The sequence below is a fragment of the Manis javanica genome, chromosome 5, assembly GCF_040802235.1.
Source record: "Manis javanica isolate MJ-LG chromosome 5, MJ_LKY, whole genome shotgun sequence".
NCBI lineage: Eukaryota > Metazoa > Chordata > Mammalia > Pholidota > Manidae > Manis > Manis javanica.
In genome coordinates this window covers 35,222,611-35,239,623 of record NC_133160.1, presented here as the reverse complement: position 1 = coordinate 35,239,623, position 17,013 = coordinate 35,222,611, and the positions used below count along the sequence as shown (strand labels likewise).

At 37.9% G+C, this 17,013-nt stretch overlaps 1 protein-coding gene across 1 annotated transcript in view; it reads left to right on the top strand.

Annotated features, from left to right (window-relative positions):
• LOC108394214 (uncharacterized) overlaps nt 1-17,013 on the top strand; it is a 73,463-nt gene that overhangs the window by 48,065 nt on the left and 8,385 nt on the right. The window contains exon 9 of the mRNA XM_073238066.1: nt 5,679-5,810. The gene's annotated coding sequence lies outside the window, so the exon portion shown is untranslated. The remainder of the gene's footprint in view (nt 1-5,678; nt 5,811-17,013) is intronic.

Genomic DNA, 17,013 nt, shown 5'->3' with positions numbered 1-17,013 from the left:
AGGCCACACAACCCACAAAGCTAAACATATATATTATACTATTGCTAACAGAAAATGTGTGGTTTACATTTAATGTGTAATTATTATGTTGAATTCATATAGTTTTCAGACTTATTTTTTAAAACTGAAGAAGGAAGAATTAATTTTTTATACACACTCAGATTTATATACTTTCTACTGATCTTTATGCATTCCTGGAGTTCCAAGTTTCCCTTTGTTATAATTTCTTTTCATTCTCAAGATATTGCCTTAGCATTTCTTTAACAGCAAGCGTGCTGGTGAGTAATTTCATTAGTTTTCCATCCTCTGCAAATGTATTTTGTAGCCTTAATTCTTGAATGTATTTTCGTTAGACATAAAATTATGGGTAGATATTTTTGTTGATTGTTGCATGTATTTTATTCCAGAACATCAAAAATGTTGTTCTACAGTCCCCAGCTGCCATATTGGATTTTTAAAAAGTGTTCAGTCATTCAAATCACTGTATTCCTTTATATAAAGTGATATTTTCCACTAGCAGCTCTCAAGATACATTTATGTACACAGATGTGCATTTAGACTGATATAAAGATATACATATTACATATAAATATTACTTATCTAATCTAGATCTGTATGTCTGTCTACATATTTTACCTTTAGCTTTCAGTTTTTTGATTATGCTGTATCTAAACATGATTTTGAGTTTATTTTGTTTGACATTTGCTGACTTTCTCAGTTCTATAAGTAGATCTTCCACCAAATTTGGGAAGTTTGCAGCCACTTTCCCTAATATTTATTCTGCAGCAATCTCTTTCTACTATTCTTTTGGGACTCAAAATGACACAGGTTAGACCTTTTGTTACTTTCCCTTTTCTCTCTGATCTTCAGAATGAATCATTTCAACTGGTTATTTGACTCCTCTGTCATCTCCATTCTGCTAGTGAGCCTAGCCAATAAGTTTTTTAATTCAGATATTGTATTTTTCAGTTCTAAAATTCCCATCTGATTATTTGCTATGGTTTTTATTTGGCTGCTGAGAATTTTCCTCAATTTAGTACTAATTTTTAAAATTTTAAACTCATGGAGCATAGTTGGTCCACTTATGGAGTTATAATTGCTCATTTCCTGATTTGATTTTTGTTTTGTTTTTAGACAATCAAAACACTAGCTTTTCAGACCATGAGTTCTCTCTCTCCCTTTTCAGAATGGTGGTTTTAACCTTTATCAAGTGCTGGCAGCAGCACTGCTGCTTCGGTCTGTCACACACATATGACATTCACAGAGAGGCTGAAATCTCCCAGTGCCTTTGTTGTGATACTTTGTGTCTCTCCCACATGCTCAGCTCAGGGCTAAACCCCAGACTCGTGAAGGTTCACGTAAAAGACTACTGGCACTCTTTAGAGCTTTTTCCTCTCTGGAATTTTACTATCATTCTCAAGCCCGTGATGGTCATTTTTTGCTAGGTACTCTGGCCTGACAGTTGTAGTTTCTTTTAGAGTTTAGATGGGCATACCATTGCCATGAGGACCTCTGTTACTGGTGGCCCAGTAAAGGTGCAGAAGGAAAGGTGGAAAAACAACAGAATTCTGCCCTCAACACAAAAAGAGGTTTTTGCACAAAAAGAAGCCCTGCTCCCTATTCTTTGGATAGAAAGAGAAAGTTTCTCTGGGTTTTTATTCTCTGGTACCACCACTGCTACTTAACTCCAAGATTAGGCCCACCCATGTGGGGAAAGTTGCAAGAAAATGAGAGAAAAACATGGAACCCCCTCCCACCCCACATAAATTGCTCCTTCATCTTTTTCCCCTCCAAAATTCTGTGGTAGTTTTTCTGACCAAGACATTTGTAAATATAGACATCATTACTTAAAATGGCAAGTTCTAGAAACTGAAGAGAAAATGAAACACAAGATAAGGACCATGAGTTTGGCTCTGCTAATGAGCAACGTATTATTATATAATCATTTGCAACTTGTTGATATTCCCAAATACTTTTCCTACTCGTAATTTATAGTGAATGGAAACATCTATTCAGAAATCTATTACATTTTCAAATTTCATCAAAATGAGTAGTCCAGGCAAAAACAGATTCTTCTTGTCACTGTAAGATAAGCCACTAGATAAACAAGATAAAGGAAATTTCTGAAGGGTGATTACATTCTCATTGTACTCAAAATAAATGAAAAACTGAGGGTAGAGATAGGAAATAACTATAAATCTATTTGTATTAAGCAGGTGAAATTACATTACAGTTACTTGGAAATTAAATCAAAAACACAGTGACATCACTGAGAGTATCTAAGAGACACACTAAACTAATGACCAAGGAAAAGAATAAAGAAAAGGAAAGGAAGGAAACATTCTAGCTAAATTCACAATCAGAGATAAATCTGGGTTAAGCTTGAGCTGCAAGGGAATTGCATCCTGCCCTTTACAAGGATCTAGAAAGGCCAAGGGATCTGGAAGCCAGACGGGCCTCCCGTGTCAGATCCTTCCTAAGGCTCCCCTAGGCTTGCCCTTGGCCATTTTAAGTAATGATGCCTATATTGATAAGCAAATATTTGATAAGTAAAACCACCGCACTCAATATAGTTATCTTTTTCAACAACAGGGTGATGATGAGGCCATAGGAAGTATACCAGCATGAATCCCATACCATTTTTTGTCTGAATGGCAGGCTGAAGATACCATCCCAAACCAGAGAATCTGGAGCCGTGAGAGAAGTCCTCAGCAGAAGAGCCAAGTGATGGGACAGGGTCAGAAACACGGGTTTGGCAGAGAGGAGGGGCTGAGGTTCTTACATCCCCACAATACCCTGCCAGTGAAGAGAGGTGGGGGCAAGGGAAGGATAACCAGAAATCAATCAAATGGGAAGGAGCCAGAGATGAAGAATGAAGGAATAAATAAATTCCACTTAATCTTCAGGTACACATAACATGCTAAATGTATATCTGGTATATACATATACATACCAGATGTTTTCTATATTTGTAGAGTCAATATGCATATTGAAGAAGCTTTAGAAAGGGAATTTGAGGATACTGAGGTTTGAGACTCAAAGATGTTATACTTTTTCTCCATGTTTATCGATTGTTTTCAAGAAAAATAATGTAATTCTGTTAAAGTTATTCATGACACTTGTTAAAGACAGTAAGGTAAACTTTATTCAGGGACTGCTGGGATAGATTTAGGGAACCACTGCAATGGGGCTTTGCAGGGGAGAGAGATTGGGCTTGGCATTGAATACAAGGAAAAGTAGGAATTTATATTTAAGGAGATCAGTAGTTGGAAGTTACTAAGAGGAAACATCAGTGTTAAGGCAGGTGGGGTAAGCTTCTGACTAACAGGATTTTTGCTGACGGCTACAAAAATATAGGTAACAATAGGAGCTACCTTATAGGGTTGCTGGGAGAATCCAATGAGTTTTTAAGTGTTTGTAACAGTGCCTGGCACATGGTGAGCGATGTGATAGCCACTGCTACGATTTTTATTCTTATCATCATCACTATCACCATCTTCATCATCTCCAGCGTTGGGCAGAGCCTCATGAACAGCGCACTCACAATGACTTATTGCTGGATTGAATTGAGTAAATGTGAGGGTGTTTATTTTGGCCCTCCACCAACCTCTTATGCTTGCTTTGTAATTCCTGGCAATGTTCCAGGTAAGTGAGATAACGGAAAGTTACCCCGGTGGGGCGTTATGAACAGCATATCCTCTGAATGGTTATCTTGGATAAGAAATGAGGTACAGCAGCTGTAAAGGAGAGGAGAACATCCTTGCTCAGATTACCTGAGGCGGAAGTTGCTGTAGAGTATGTTCTCTGTGGTAGGCCCACCATAGCCTGAAATGTCCAAGGGATCCCAATTTACATAGTAATTTAACCAGGAGACTTTTCCTTTTTCCAGTCCACTTCAGGCTTTGGTTTAACTCTCATATGAAGTTTCTGAAACATGCACGACTATACTACAAATAAGGTGACCTAAGAGATACAGTAGGAACAACTTACGTTCACATAACAGTATTTCCTGGTGCTTCTTACAGTAAATGATATGCTCATTCATGAAATTTGTGTTTCTTTGGAAAAGAGTGATGTGAAGTCATTATGCGTAGCCCCCATTTTTCCTATTCAGGAACTGTATCTTCTGTTTTGTTGACACAAAAATCCTTATTATGATTATGGATTTGATAACTAGTAGGGCTCTTAGAGGCCAACACAAAGGACAGTTTCCTTCTCCCTGACCCAGGCCATCAGGAGGCCTTGTGGTGTAAAGGCAAGAATGGGGAGTGACCTCCAGCTTTACACTTAGTAGCTGGGGAGCCTCGTCCATATACTGCTCAGCTTCTTAAGTAAGCACAGTAAGTAAGGCCTGTTTTCCAGACTTGCCAGAAAAGTTCAAGTGTGTAGCATGTATAATAGTAAATGCTTAACAGTCTCTTAATTGGTTTTAGAGACGCCTTCCAACCTTTTTCCAAATTGGTTTTATTAGCAGACTAACAAATTATCTTGTTTGTTAGTATTTCAAATCTTATGGTTCAGAACCCTATTTTTCAAGTGTGTCAGGGAAATGATCTACCTTTCCCCCTTTTTCTTACTGGGAAGTCAAATTGTGAAGTTGACTTAGCCCTTGCCTTAATTAGGCAAGGCTTACCCGCACGCCTTTTCCTGTCACACCTGTGTGTCTGGCATGTGAATGCCTCTTGAACAATGCAGAAAAACCTTTAGTAAGTGATCCGAGGCTTTGCTTACGTTTCCCTCTTAGGCAGCATACCCCATGACTATTTTATGGGGAAAAAAGCATCCTGCAGTATCTGCACAAGGATTTTATCTTGACTGTTTTCATTAGCCTGGTGGTCTTCTCATTCCTCCCTCAGTTATCTGTTTTATGCGGGTGGTAAGGACATCTGTGCTTCCTGAATAGAAAATGAAACAAAGCTATTCCAGAAGAGGCTTGTAGGTGCTATAATCAAAATCAACTAATTGTAAGCCATTTTTCCAGGAGGTTACCTAGGAATATGTTGATTTATCTGTACTGGGAGCTCCTCAAATAGCAGCCATGGAGCAGAGTTAGAATCGACTTGCTGACTAGCCTTGTTATGTGGGAACAGGTCGCTTTAATTCCTTAGGCTCCAGTGTTTTTCATCTGTAAAGTGAGGAGGATAGATTAGGTAAGCCTGTGAGCCCTGCTGGCGTGGAAATTCTGTGACTGGTGAATCATGAAGTTGTACCTTAGCTTCTGTGATTCATGATTGTTTGGGTAATGCAAGACTAATGCTTGTTCCTCTTTTTTTAACAAAATAAAATTTGTCAGGCAAATTATAGAAATAAGGTGTGGGGGACTGTTTATTAAGACTCATTAGTGGCTTTTAATACTTACTAGTACCAGGGTGTAAGAAATCTGCTAATTACAACAGTCTTTTTTTGCTAATTTAGGACTGCATGCTCTTAGCTATTTGTTTTGGTTACCTGAAAATAAATAATGCTTCTTTAATACAAAACTCTCCAGTTTACATTTTTACCAGTTTAGCAGAGTTTTTCTACAAAAACTATCTGAACATACATAGTTTATGATTATGCTCTTACTGAGACTAACAGGCCCTAATATTAAGCAACAATAATAACAAAATCTACTTCTTTGTGAATAGTCTCAGAAAAATTTAAATAATCATTGTGTTGGAATTTGTTATGTTTCCTAGGAATAAATTGATCTCAGATTTGAATTGCATCAGTTGCCAGACTTTGAAGCAAGGCTTTTGATTTTCACTCCATCTTGAGAGGTTTCCTGAGGTCTCTGGACAGGCCTCCCCATTCTACGGACACCAGCTGAGGTAGGTCTCAGCCCAGAAGCTCGTGAAGGCATTGAAACTCTAGAAGGAAATGAGCAGAATGGACTTTCTGGAAACATAGGATATGTCAGAATATATCCACTTGACAGACCAGCTGTAATTATAGTCTCTGGAAGTAACTATTCCCCTGAATATAATCTTTTCTGTGAAAGAGAACAAAGAGGCGAAAAAGAATAAGGATTGTTGGCAACACTGTACAAACTTTTGGAATAAAATCATTATACTTTTATGGGCCTAATGATACTATGTACACAATGTTAATAAAATGCAAAGCCAAGTTCATAGGATTTGTAGCTCACCAGTTGGATAATGTCAGCTCAGTTTATCTAAATTCCAGTAGCCATATTTTGAGCTTTAGATATTTGATATCCTTAAAATTCTTAATGTCCAGTAGGTTATTATCCAATCCAGAAAAACTTCATGTTATTACCACTGTTTTCAATAATTGATTTTTAAAGTTAAGGGGCATTTCATTTTCTTGTCTCTACCTTTAAGTTTTAAATAAGCATAATTAATAGCATTGATTAAAATTACATTTTACATTATTTTTCTCAAAAGCTTATGCTTAACATGCATTAAAAATAACTAGCAAATTTTAATTTATTATAAACATATGTTGCTGTTTGTCATAGAATCCTAAGCTGAAAGAAAATTCAAGAAATAATTTAACTCTTTTTTATGAGCTTTTTACCTAAACACTACCTTGAAAAAAATGTGTTCTATTTTGAAAGTTCTCTTGGGAAGTAGATTATATCAAAGTTTTAGCGTTTTCAGTAGTTACTTTCAGTAGACCTGTGATTAAAATTAAAATAATCTTCTGTTCTTAAAGATTTTATGTTTTTTCAAATCATCAGAAACATTTCTTTCTGCCATAAAGACACTTTGATCTTTGCAGTGATTTGTGAATTAGGCACTTTCTTGCTCCTGATGTCTTATGTCAATAGTTACGGGATATGTTAAAACTTTTATTCACTGTGATACAGGCTCAAGTTAAGTTTGAAATAACACATTTTGTGCTAATGTGCATCAAGTCTCCCAGATCTCTGTAAATTTTGATGCACTTTCACATCTCTGATCATGTATGAGATTTTGGCATTACTGTCTTTTGCACTGTATTGAGAATCTATTGGCACTACATGCAAAATGTCACAAGACAGAATCTTAGTAATGGAGAAGATCTAGAGGCCTTTTTAGGCCTACCTCCCACTCTAAACAGGCACTTTTGTTTTCCTTCTTCCTCTTTGTAAAAATTCAAATGTGACCCATAACTTCCTGCTTAAAATTCTGTAACACTTCCCACCCACCTGTAGAACCACATGCCCGCCCCTTAGGTTGGTACATGTAATACCCCACATAGTTTGCCACCACCCAGGCTTCTTTACTTGCATTCTGCGTTGCCAGGGGAGGGAATATATTCCAAGTGAGAGTTTATAGTTTTGGAGCCAGAAACACCTGGGTTAAGATCCTGCCTTCACTCATCCCCTCTGGCTCTGTGAACTTGTGTAGATCATTTCACATTTCTGAGCCTACCGTTCTTCCTCTGTAACAGGGGAATGGAAACTCTTACCTCACACAGCTTTAGTAAGCATACATGGAATCAGGTGTGTGTGGTGCCCACCAGAGGTCTGCTTGAGCAACCAAAGGTACGGGTGTGTGACACTAACACAGGTCGCATGTCTCGCCAGCTTGCCAGTAGGACAGCATCGGGAATTCCTCTCGGTAGGAGTCCTGTCGCACTTCCAGCCATGACAGCTCACATGCTCGTCTGCGGACTCTTGTCTCCCTGTGTGACATGGTTCCAGGTACAAAGCTCCAGATCCTGGTGCATCAGGCTGGTGCAAGAGCTACACTGAGAAGCAGTCCCATGCCCTGACCAGCCAGTATCCTTGTGGTTCTTTGGCATAGTTCCTAGGGTTCTCCACACAGGCCTGCATGCAGGAAGTCCTAAACAGGGATCCTTAGCAAGTATTTACAGCTTATTCATACTTCTTCCCAGTCCAGATGCAATTTACCTGTCAGGATCATTTTTACCATAAGCAGTGTTGCCTAGCAATATAATTGACACCTGCCATCTACCTGGTTTCCAGGGTAACAGAGCTAGGTGGTTAAACCACAGGTCACATTCTAAAGCAGCAGTGGAAAAGGCTTGCTAACTCTTTCATGTCAGTATGCAACAGACCTGACTAGGGGCCTTGTATGTTACAGTTATCAGAATATGCTTGTTCAGTCCTTTAACAAATATTTAAGAGCTTACATTATGAGTCCAGCTCTGTGCCAGACACAAGGAGTACAGTGGCAGCTAGATATGGTGCCCACTTCATATGGTTTCCTCCACCCAGGAGCCCTTTAGTTCATTTCATTGCCTAGAGAACTCCTCCAGAGGTCAGCTGAGATGTTACTGCCTCTCTGAAGTCCGTGAACACTTTACCCCCCTAACAATGTTTATATTGCTATGAATTCATGGATCGGTATTGCTAATCCATGAATTCCTTTAAGTACAATGCAGAATTTATGTGGGAATGTATGTTTGAAGAAAAGGGTTAAAGCTTTCATCAAATTTTCAAAGGGGTCTGAGCTGCCCACCCTGCTCTCTGAGAATTTATAACCACTACTCTGTTATGAGCATTTGTAATATTATGGTTTTGTTATTTGTAGGTCTGTGTCTCCTACTGGAATATGAGTATTTGAGAGAAGGAACTATATTAATATTTTGTGCCAGTGCAATGCCTGATTCATAGCAGACTTTTAGAAAATGTATGTTGAAAGAATCAGTTCTTAATATCCTTAACAGGCTCAACAGCTCAAATGATGCTAATCATGCAGCATTTCTTTATTAGAAAGGGAAAGTCCTGTCTTGTATTAAACTAAAATAAGTCTTGCTCCTAGCTTTAACCCCTGGAGTTATAAACTACTGTCTTCCATATTGTATTTGCCCTTTTATGAAACTCACAGTTGAGTTAGGGAATAAAAGAAAACAGGATATCATGGGGGGAATCATTAACAAATGATATATTTGCATCTTAAATATTTTAAAGCATGAAGATGTACGTTATGTTACTTGTTATTTGAGTATGAAACCAACACCTTTTTTTTTAAATAAGGTATCACTGATACTGCAATCTTATGAAGGTTTCACATGAGCAATATTCTGGTTTCAGTATTCATCCATATTGTCAACTCCCCCACCGATCTCATTGCAGTCACTGTCCATCAACATAGTAAGATGCTATAGAGTCATTATTTGTCTTCACCATGCTATATTGCCTTCCCTATGACCTAGGTATATTGTGTGTGCTGATGATAATGCCCTTTAATCCCCTTCTACTTCCCTCCCCACCTACCCTTTCAACCCTTTCCCTTTGTTAACTGCTAGTCCCTTCTTGGAGTCTGTGAGTCTGCTGCTCTTTTGTTCCTTCAGTTTTGCTTTATTGTTATACTCCACAAATGAATGAAATCATTTGGTACTTGTTTTTCTCCTCCTGGCTTATTTCATTGAGCATAATACCCTATAGCTCCATCCATGTTCTTGCATATGGTAGGATTTTTCTTTTTATGGCTAAATAATATTCCATTGTATGTATGTATCACATCTTTATCCATTTATCTATTGATGAACACTTAGGTTGCTTCCATTTGTTGGCTATTGTAAATAGTGCTGCGATAACCATAGGGGTGCATATGTCTTTTTGAATCTGAGAAGTTGTTTTCTTGGGTAAATTCCTAGGAGTGGAATTCCCAGGTCAAATGGTATTTCTATTTTGAGTTTTTTGAGGAACCTCCATATTGCTTTCCACAATGGTTGAACTAATTTACATTCCCACCAGCAGTGTAGGAGGGTTCCCCTTTTTCCACATCTTAGCCAGCATATGTTGTTCCTAGTCTTTTGGATGTTGGCCATCCTAACTGGAGTGAGGTGATATCTCATTGTGGTTTTAATTTACATTTCACTGATAATTAGCGATTTGAAGCATCTCTTCATGTGCCTTTTGGCCATTTGAATTTCTTCCTCGGAGAAGTGCCTGTTAAGATCCTCTGCCCATTTTTTAATCGGGTTATTTGTTTTTTTGGGTGTTGAGGATTATGAGCTCTTTATATACTTTGGATGTTAAACCTGTATTAGATAAGCTGTTTACAAATATATTCTCCCATACTGTAGGAGGTCTTTTTGTTTTAATGATGGTGTCCTTTGCTATACAGAAGCTTTTTAGTTTAATGTAGTCCCATTTGTTCATTTTTGCTTTTGTTTCCCTTGCCTGAGGAGATGTGTTCAGGAAAAGGTTGCTCATGTTTATGTCTAAGAGATTTTTGCCTATGTTTTCATCTATGAGTTTTATGGTTTCAAGACTTTTCTTCAGGTCTTTGATACATTTCAAGTTTACTTTTGTGTATGGAGTTAGCCAATAAATCAGTTTCATTCTCCTACATGTACCTGTCCAGTTTTGCCAACACCAGCTATTGAAGAGGCTGTCATTTCCCCATTGTATATCCATGGCTCCTTTATCGTGTATTAATTGGCTATGTATGTGTGAGTTTGTATCTTGGCTATCTGTTCTCTTCCATTGATCTATGGGTCTTTTTTTGTGCCAGTACCAATTGTTTTGAATTCTGTGGCTTTGTAGTAGAGCTTAAAGTTAGGGAGCATAATCCCCCCAGCTTTGTTCTTCCTTCTGAGGATTGCTTTGGCTGTTTGGGGTCTTTTGTCTTTCCGTATGAATTTTAGAACTATTTGTTCTAGTTTGTTGAAGAATGCTATTTGTATTTTGATAGGGTTTGCATTGAATCTATAGACTGCTTTAGGCAGTATGGCCATTTTGACAATATTAATTCTTCCTATTCGTGAATGTGGGATGTATTTCCATTTAATGGTGTGTTGAATTTCTCTCATGAGTTTCTTATAATTTTCAGGGTATAGGTCTTTCTCCTCCTTGGTTAGGTTTATTCCTAGGTATTTTATTCATTTGGTTGCAACTATAAATGGAATTGTTTTCCTGATTTCTCTTTTTGCTAGTTCATTAATAGTATATAGGAATGCAACAGATTTCTGTGTATTAATTTTGTATCCTACAACTTTGCTTAATTATTAGTTTTAGTAGTTTTGGGGTAGATTCTTTAATTTAGGGTTTTTTATGTATAATATCATGTCATCTGCAAACAGTGGCAGTTTAACTTCTTCCTTACCAATTTTGATTCCTTTTATTTCTTTGTGTTGTCTGATTGCCATAGCTAGGACCTCCAGTATTATGTTGAATAAAAGTTGGGAGAGTGGACATCCTTGTCTTGTTCCTGATCCTAAAGGAAAAGCTTTCAACTTTTCACTGTTAAGTATGATGTTGGCCGTGGGTTTGTTGTAAATGGCCTCTATTGTGTTGAGGTACTTGCCCTCTATACCCATTTTGTTGAGAGTTTTTATCATGAATGAATGTTAAATATTGTCAAATGCTTTTTCAGCATCTATAGAGATTATCATGTGATTTTCATCCTTCTTTAATTTGATGCAATGTATGATGTTGATGGATCTTTGAATTTTTACCATCCTTGCCTCCCAGGAGTAAATCCCACTTGGTCATGATGGTTGATCTTTTTTATGTATTTTTGAGTTTGCTAATATTTCATTGAGTATTTTTGCATCTCTGTTCATTAGAGATATTGGTCTGTAATTTTCTTTTTTTTTTTCTGGTGTCTTTGCCTGGTTTTGGTATTAGAGTGAAGTTTGGAAGTATTCCCTCCTCTTCTACTTTTTGGAAAACTTTAAGGAGTATTAGGTCTTCTCTGAATGTTTGATAAAATACAGCAGGAAAGCCACCTGGTCCACGAGTTTTGTTCTTAGGTAGTTTTTTGATTACCATTTCAATTTCATTGCTGGTAATTTATCTGTTGAGATTCTCCTGTTTCTTCCTGGGTCAGCCTTGGAAGGTTGTATTTTTCTAGAAAGTTGTCCATTTCTTCTAGGTTATCCAGTTTGTTAGCATATAATTTTTCATAGTATTCTCTAATTAATAATTCTTTGTTTCTGTGGTGTCCATAGTGATTTTTCCTTTCTCATTTCTGATTCTGTTTATGTGTGTAGACTCTTTTTTTCTTGATAGGTCTACCTAGGGTTTTATCTATTTTGTTTATTTTCTCGAAGAACTAGCTCTTGGTTTCATTGAGTTTTTTCTATTGTTTTATTCTTCTCAATTTTATTTATTTCTGCTCTGATGTTTATTATGTCCCTTCTACTTTGGGCCTCATTTGTTCTTTTTCTAGTTTCATTAATTGTGAGTTTAGACTGTTCTTTTGGGATTTTTTTTCTTTCTTGAGGTAAGCCTGTATTGCAATATACTTTCCTTTTTGACCTGCCTTCACTGCATCCCACAGGTTTGGGGCTGTTGAGTTGTTTTTATTTGTCCCCATATATTGCTTGATCTTGTTTTAATTTGGTCTCTGATCCACTGATTGTTTAGGAGCATGTTGTTAAGCCTCCATGTGTTTGTGCTGTTTTTTGTTTTCGTTGTAGAATTCATTTCTAGTTTGATACATTTGTGGTCTAAGAAGCTGTTTGGCACAATTTCAGTGTTTCTGAATTTACTGAGGCTCTTTTTGTGGCCTAGTATGTGATCTATTCTGGAAAACATTTAATGTACACTTGAAAATAATTTGTGTTCTGTAGCTTTTGGGTGGAGTGTTCTGTAGATTTCTGTTAACAGCACTGAACAACACAATAGAACAGATGGATCTGTCTCCTTACTTATTTTCTGTCTGGTTGATCTGTCTTTTGGAGTGAGTGGTGTGTTGAAGTCTCCTAGAATGAATGTGTTGCATTCTATTTCCCCCTTTAATTCAGTTAGTATTTGTTGTACATATTTGGGTGCACCTATATTGGGTGAATAGATACATATAATGGTTGTATCCTCTTGTTGGACTGACCCCTTTATCATTACATATTGTCGTTCTTTGTCTCTTGTTACTTTCTTTGTTTTGAAATCAGTTTTGTCTGATACAAGTACTGCAACTCCTGTTTTTTTCTCCGTTATTTCCATCCCTTCACTTTTAGTTTGTGTCTATCTTTGGGTTTGAAGTGAGTCTCTGGTAGGCAGCATATAGATGGGTCTTGTTTTTTATCCATTTTGTATGTCTTTTGATTGGTGCATTTGGTCCATTTACATTTAGGGTGATTATTGATAGGTATGTACTTAATTGCTATTGCAGGCTTTAGATTCGTGGTTACCAAAGGTTCAAGGTCAGCTTCTTTACTGTCTAAGTCTAACGTAACTCATTTATTATGCTGTTACAGAATCTAAAGGGTTTTTTTTGTCCCTTCTTTTTCTTCCTCTTCCACTCTTTATATATTAGATAGCATTCTATACTCTTTCTGTATCCATTGACTGAGTTTTTGGGTAGCTGATTTAATTTTGTATTTGCTTAGTAATTAATTGGTCTACTTCTTTTACTGTGGTTTCAGTTTCTCTCGTGACAGCTATTTCCATCTGTGGCAGTCTCTTTAGAATACTTTGTAGAGTTGGTTTGTAAGAGGTAAGTTCTCTCAACTTTTGCTTATTTGGAAATTGTTTAATCCCTGCTTCAAATTAAATGATGATCTTGCATTTTAATTATTATATGTCTTGGTGTTGTCTTCCTAGGGTTCCTTGTGTTGGGAGATTTGTGCACTTCCATGACATGAGACACTATTTTCTTAAACAGACCGGGGAATTTTTCAGCAATTATTTCCTCAAAGAGACTTTCTATCCCTTATTCTCTATCTTCTTCTTCTGGTACCCCTATAATGCGAATATTATTCTGTTTGGATTGGCCATACAGTTCTCTCAGTATTCTTTCATTCCTAGAAATCCTTTACTCTCTGTGCTTCAGCTTCTTTGTGTTCCTTTTCTCTAATTTCTATTTCATTTACTATCTCCTCTACCTCATCTAATCTATTTTTAAATCCCTCCATTGTATGTTTCATTTCATATACTGTATATTTCAAAGTTTCTCTTTCTTGATGTCCTCCCTGAGATCTTGAATATTTTTTTTTGTCTCTTCATGAACATGTTATTTATTTTTATTTTGAAATCTTTATCAAAAGATTGGAGATTTCAGTTTCATTTAGCCCTCTTTCTGGCTTCTTCTGATTCTTTCTTTGTACAAATTTTTTTTGCCATTTCATTTTTCTAGTGATTCCTGTGGAATAATAACAGTGTGTAGATGGTGCCTTCTAGTGCCCAGAAGCTCTACTCTCTGGAGCTGCCCTGCACCTACAGTGAAGGTGGGGGTTGCAGGCAAGTGGTACCAGTGCCTGCCGGGAGGAAAGAGCTCTTTCCTGCTTCCTGGCTGCAGTGCCTGCCTCCATTACCAGGACCACTGGGCCAAGTGTGCTGATAGGAGCTTCTGTGTTACACACCTGTATCTGCTATAGGTGGGGCCACCCTCTGGGTGGCCTGGCGTGTTAGATGGGTTAGCAGGTGTGCGAATTGGTGTCTGCCTGGAGGAAGGAGCGGCCGGCTGCATACCACAGTTGGGGGGCCTCAGGACTGCATTGCCAGCCAGGGGGATGGAGCATCTGAAGCTCCTGAAAGTTTCCAACATGTTGGGCTGAGTGTGCTGGGATGATTTTGTCCACCTGTCCTTTCAGCAAGTTCTGTGTATCCTTTGCCCCCTTAGCACCCCTCTCACTGTTGGGAAGTCATTCAAAATTCCTGCGTTTCTTTTGTCCTGGAGCTGCCATTTGTGCATACCTGTTCTTCACAAGTGGCCGGAATCTCAGTCCCTCTGAGTACTCTGCCTGTATTTGCTTTCCAACCCCCCTAATCTCCAGAGCACCATGTAGTGGGTTCATGCTCCCAGAGCAGATCTCCAGGGCTGGGTGTTTAGCAGTCATGGGCTTCTACTCCCTCCCTGCTCCATTTTCTTCCTCCTGCCTGTGAACTGGAATGGGGAAAGGGCTTGGGCCCCTCTGGATCACAGCTTTGGTACATTACCCTTTTCTGTGACATTTTTCTCTTTTTCCCATATGTAAGCAGTCTGTTCTGCCATCTTCGTGTCACTCTGTCAGGATTAGTTGTTTTTGCTGTATTTTCATCTTAAATGTCATTTTGAGAGTAGGTTACTGCCTCATTTTTCTCACTGCCATCTTTGAACCATTTCAAAGCCAATATCTTTTTTTTAATTTTTTTTATTTTGATATCATTAACCTACAATTACATGAGGAACATTATGTTTGCTAGACTCTCCCTATCACCAAGTTCCCCCCACATACCCCATTATAGGCATAGTAAGATGTTGTAGAATCACTACTTGTCTTCTCTGTGTTGCACAGCACTCCCCATGCCCCACCACCCACTGCATTATACATGCTAAACATAATGCCCCCTTTCTTTCCCCCCGACTTATCCCTCCCTCCCCACCCATCCTCCCCTGTCCCTTTCCCTTTGGTAACTGTTAGTCCATTCTTGGGTTCTGTGAGTTGCTGCTGTTTCGCTCCTTCAGTTTTTTCTTTGTTCTTATACTCCACAGATGAGTGAAATCATTTGATACTTGTCTTTCTCCGCCTGGGTTATTTCACTGAGCATAATACCCTCTAGCTCCATCCATGTTGTTGCAAATGGTAGGATTTGTTTTCTTCTTATGGCTGAATAATATTCCATTGTGTATATGTACCACATTTTCTTTATCCATTCATCTACCGATGAACACTTATGTTGCTTCCGTGTCTTGGCTATTGTAAACAGTGCTGTAATAAACGGGTGCATCTGTATTTTTCAAACTGGGCTGCTGCATTCTTAGGGTAAATTTCTAGGAGTGGAATTCCTGGCTCAAATGATATTTCTATTTTGAGTTTTTTGAGGAACCTCCATACTGCTTTCCACAATGGTTGAACTAATTTACTTTCCCACCAGCAGTGTAAGAGGGGTTCCCCTTTCTCCATATCCTCGCCAACATTTGTTGTTGTTTGTCTTTTGGATGGTGGCAATCCTTACTGGTGTGAGGTGATATCTCATTGTGGTTTTAATTTGCGTTTCTCTGATGACTAGCAATGTGGAGCATCTTTTCATGTGTCTGTTGGCCATTTGAATTTCCTCTTTGGAGAACTGTCTGTTCAGCTCCTCTACCCATTTTTTTATTAGATTATTTGCAAAGCCAGTATCTTTTTGTTGAATATGAGTCCCCTGTTTTGCAGGTTTTTTCACTTAAGCCATACTAAATTTAATACCTGCTTTTTTTCAATTTGTGTGTCTTTTTAGTGGCATGCAAAGTTAAATACTGTTGGAGCAATCTTGAGTGTAGGATTCTTTAAGGTTTTACTTTCCTCACTCTCCCCAGTGCTCTGTAGTTATCTCTACCTCCCACCAGTGATTTATTGTTTTAAACAACTGGCTTTCATCTAATCTGTCAACTTTACTTTTAGTAACAAAGTAGTTACTAAATAGTAACTCATATTTCCTTGGGTTACATACTGTTTAATTAAGGTATATAGCTAAAATAACATGTTTAAGTAGCATAAACGTATCTGTGATTAAATCAAGCTTACTCTTAGTAAACATGTGGTTCAGCTGAGAGCACAAGTGTGGAAGTACTCAGTGCTTTAGGTACTCACAGTGCTTTTGGGCATTTGGAAGACCATAAGCATGTTTCCTGAATATGCATGACTGTGTTTCTATTCTATTTTCCTCAGGATAAATTATTTAGAAATTTCTTTATCATCCTACCCATATTTCTTCTCCCCTTAGACCAGTGATCTTCCTAATTTAGAATGGGATAGGAGTAAACCATGTTTAGCTGTCTTCCTGGTAAAGTTCAGGTGTCTATTATTGTCCAAAGAAAAAAATGAAATAATTGGGGAAAAAAAACAGGTAGCAAATATAAGTGGTCACTTTATTATAAGAATGTTCTAAGCATAAAATAATGGCAGAGTGTAGCTTAATTTCTCTCCCCTTGAGTGTGATCTGGACTTAATGACTCACTTCCAATGGATCGAGTATGCAGAAGGAAATAATAGTTTTGTTAGTGGAGAAACCTAGCAGATACCACCTACCAAGTGATCAAGGTTTCTGTCACCCGTGTTAGTAGAGTTAATCACATTGATAGCATATCCCCTCAGTTATGATGTGATGAGGAGGGCCCTTCACTTCTTAGGGTCTTCTTCTCCCAATCCCATAACCACAGTGTAATCTTCAGAAAATGTCAGACAAACTTAAATTGAGGGATATTC